Source organism: Bison bison, unplaced genomic scaffold, assembly GCF_000754665.1.
Source record: "Bison bison bison isolate TAMUID 2011002044 unplaced genomic scaffold, Bison_UMD1.0 scf7180017864093, whole genome shotgun sequence".
In the NCBI taxonomy this organism is placed as follows: domain Eukaryota; kingdom Metazoa; phylum Chordata; class Mammalia; order Artiodactyla; family Bovidae; genus Bison; species Bison bison.
In genome coordinates this window covers 2975964-2980263 of record NW_011494665.1, presented here as the reverse complement: position 1 = coordinate 2980263, position 4300 = coordinate 2975964, and positions in this window count along the sequence as shown.

Sequence of the window (4300 nt, the reverse complement as noted above, 5' to 3'; positions counted from 1 at the left end):
GCTGCACCGGCGGCGGCGGCACCACACAAACAAGGACGCTGATTGGGCAGCTGCCAAGCACCTCGGCTCCGCCTCCCCCACACGCCACGACGCCCATTGGGCGACCTGAGCCGGCCTCCCCGCCCTTCTCTTCTCGGCCATACGAATAGGAGACGGGCTATCGGGGCTACACCCCACCCTTGAAGAGTGTGTGGCTGGAGAAGTGATGATTGGCGTACGTAAGACCCAATCCTAAAGGGAGGAGGGGGATGGTCTAGCGGGGGCGCGTTAATGGGTACCTCGGCCAGTCCCAGACACATCCGGGTCTTCAGCAGCCCATTAAGTGTCGGGGGTCAAAAAATCGCTTCAGGCTGCAACTTTACCTTAGAGACGTTTTGGTCCCCAGGCAGCCGCCGTACCCCAGTATCCCCAAACCGGGATTCCCCTTTGGCCTGCTCTCATTCTTCCAATTCTAAAGATGGAGACTGGTGAACCGCGGTGGGGTCTGCGTTGGGTGGTGTTTCATCGCGACAGAATCCAGGAATTTCACGATAGCAGTAGCTTGAGGCGCTCGGGCCTTGCAGTCTGTTCGGGGCGTGGCCTGTCTCCGTCTGCCAAAGGCCTTGAGCTTCCTGGTCTTCATTGTACCCCAGCACGGTCCTGTCGTGACTGAACCACGACTGGGGGAAAAAAGACAGCTAGCCAGATTGCTGAGAAATTACGCCGCGCAGAGCGCTCGCAGCTCCTTCTCTCCGGATCTCTGGTCTGATCAGGTTCACAGTGAGGGAAACAGCCTCCCACTCCACCGACTACACCTAATCAACTCAAGGCCCAACTCCTGCTAGCCTCCCTACTTCCCCAAAGCAGTTAGGAGCACCTGAACCCAGCGTTTTTCGAACACGTACTATAAGTATTGTTCTTGAGCATCTGAGGGACCAAGTATCAGAGTCACTGTGTTAAAGGAATGGTAGTAGCTAACGTTTTGGGCAGAGACTGAGGCACTGTGCTGTATGTGCATTCTTATTTTTTTAAGAGCTTTCCATGGATTATTTATTCCTTGTAACTCCGTGAGGTAGATACTGTTAGCCCCATTATACAGATTAAGGAAATGAGGTACAAATCAAATGATTTGCCCAGAGTTACATATAAGTGGCAGAGCTGAAATTTGAAGCTGGTAGATGCAGAAAGGGGTTCAGAGAGGCTCTTCAGAGAGGCTAAGGAGCTTGCAAAGTTCAGACAGCTAATTAATGACTAATGGCTCAAACTCAGAAATAACTGGCTCCAGAAGCACTAAAATTTGTTTTTCAAGTCATTTAGAAGTCACGCTGTGCGATGGAAATGAAACTAATGAAGGACATGGGCACAAAAAGACAGGTGGACCCTGAACAGACACACAAAAATGTACAAAAGCAGGTAAAGCACGTTATTTTTCATTGTAGCAGTGTCCGGGTAAAGGATATAGTCTCTGGAATCTGACTGCCTGGGTTTGGATCTCTCACCAGTTGTATGATTTGGGTGCAAGTTACTTAACGTCAGTTGTCTATGCCCTAGTTTCCCTGTCTTTAAAATGGGAATGATTGATGAGTACCTAGTTCATAGGGTGATTGTGAGGATTATAAAATAGTACATTTTAAATGCTCAGGACAGTGCCAAGGACTTAGTAAATACTCCATAAATATAATAGTAATTATTGTGAGAGTTTTCCTCACTTTTCCAACAATTTCACCCTCTTAGTTCAAAATTCAGTTTTGGTCGTTATTCTATCTGTAGTACCTGCCTTATACTACACTGAAAATTATTTCACCACTCCCCCACGCATTTTAATACCTTCATTGGTTTGGTTATTTCGCACGTGATAGAGGACCTATGTGATTATGTGATTGGACATTCTTCTTTGTGCTGGGCATAGAGCAGTACGTGGGACTAAGTCACTGCCCTCGTGGAAAGTACTGGCCCTTTTCCCTAACCTGTTGCTGTGTCCATTATCAGTTCAGTCCTTTCTGTGCTGTCTGAAAGGCCATTCTTCGAGGGCTGCGATGATACAAGAGAAACAGTGGTGGAAGATATAAGACTGAGAAAGATACTAGTGAGGCCCTAGAAAATACCTTTCAACAAAATTAAAATCAGGCTGTGGTGGGGCAGCTTTCAAACTGGAGTGATCAATCTCCAAGAAAGACAAGTAAGCAAGGCCGCTGAGTAGTGGGCATGTCCTTTGTCCAATGCAGGCTCTATCTGTTCGTTTTCTTTTTGGAGCTAATGTTTATTGAGTGTGCTTAGCACTTTATCTAGATTTCAAAATTAGTCTTTACTCAACCCCTCCCCAGTTCGCAGATGAGGAAAAACTGAGGCACAAGCAGTTAAGTAACTTGTCTGATGTAATAAAATTAGCAAGTGCCAGAGACAAGATTTAACTAAAATTTGTCATACTGGAGCCTACACACTCTAAAGTGAGGGAAGAGAAATTGGGACCAGGTAATTTGGATATATCCTTCCCCTCATTCAGTTCCCTAGGCCACAGGTCAGAGATGTCAGATTCTATGGTGAGTACTTGGCTGTTGGAATTCCGAGATACCCTTGTGGTTCAAGAATCCTGTAATTCCACCCATCTGACTACAGGCCTCATGAGGAAGCCCAAAAATGGGAAGCATAGGCTGGGAGGCACTCTAGATCAGGAAGACTGTATGCTCTAGTAAGGTAGGGACTGAGCCCTAAAATTCTCTCTGTAATTCCAGACAGTTCAGTGCATGGCTGGGCATGCTACGCTCACCAGAAACTTACGCTTTCAGGAAGGCAGTTGCTCCCTTGAAGGTTGTTAGGGATGATACAGGGAAAGTTTGACCCTAGGTAGTGAGATCTAATCAGAACCTGGGGCGATGTGAAGGTTCCCGTCTGAAGAAGTCATCTCCTAGTCCCTGACAAAAACAGATGGCATTTCCTAAGCCCCTCCTCCCTTCCTTTGCAGCTCCTTTAGGACACTGCTCCAGACAGGGTGGGAAAGCATCCTCTGGCCTGAAGGTCCCAGAATTCAGTAGTACTACTGTCTTCATCCACTGATATCCACCCCCAGGAATTTGCACTAGAGGCTCATGTAAGTTATTTCCTCCATTGACACTCCTTCCCCAAGGCATTTTTGTTTTGCTGGTTAATTCCCTTTGGTAATTGATTTTGTAGCTCTGTTAGGAGTCGTTTCCTGTGTTTATTTCATTATATAGGAAAAAAAGGGAGAACTCCAAGTGGGGCCAAAAGGATTAGAAAAGTTGTGCCTGGCTGCCTGATGCCCACATATAGTGAGCTCCTTAATCCTTGTTCTTGTACTCCTAGTGCTGTTCCCAGGCTGAGACCCTGCTTGGAAGAGTACTGCCTGCAGTTAGAGCAGCTCCCAGGATGTGTGAGCATGGCCAACACCAGTGACTGGGGAGAGGGTTGTCATCCCTGTGGAGGTACTGGAGAAGTTGGGAGGGGGAATATGGGGGAGAGGAAAGAAGGCAGAGATGAGCTCAGGGCCCCCAGAGAATGGAGCCTTTGTGTGGGGTACAGATGAGGGACAAGGAGGTGATTGTGTGGGAGGGCCGGAAGTACCACACAGACTGGCACCACCATAGCCAGCACCGGATTCACCCCTCTCCTGCTCTGAGACTCCCTGTGCCCCAAGGGACCAGCACCAGACCTGGTCGGGGAAAGTAGTGTATGCCCAAAGGCAGCAAGGGATGAAAAGGTGGAGAGAAGGATGTGCAGCCAGGAGAAAAACAGCGGTATCCCCCAACCTTTATCCCAGAGAACAGGAGACAGAAGAAAAAACACAGAAGCAGCTTTTACTATATTTACATCCAACAAAACTTCACAAGGAACAATCCTTATTGCACAGTCAGGGCCTTGGGTGTGTGAGGCATCCCCAAGATGGAGTGGACAAGAAGGATTAGGACTAGAGGGGCACCAATTTTTCCTAAGGGGAGCTTGGGACTCCTCTAGCTTCTAACTCCTGACTTTCAAGGAGCTACAAACCACTGGACCATGGAGCCCCATTTCCCTTCTCTCTCTTACTGTCCATAAGAACCTCCTAAGCAAGGGGGCTGTGGCTCCAGAATAAATAACTTAAAATACAAACACTAAGGTAGAAAGGCATAGAGAGCCTTAGGCTCCTTCGGCAATTCTAGGGGAGAGGGACCATCTCTGGTGGGAAATGACATCCCTCCCTCCCATTCAGGGCAAAGGCTCAGTAGCTGTGTATCTTTCCAGTTGTTTTTTAAAACAAAAACTTATAAAATGGCCAGGGCAGTGCAGATCTGTGGGTACCCTGGAGGGGAGTTCCTGGTATAGGACG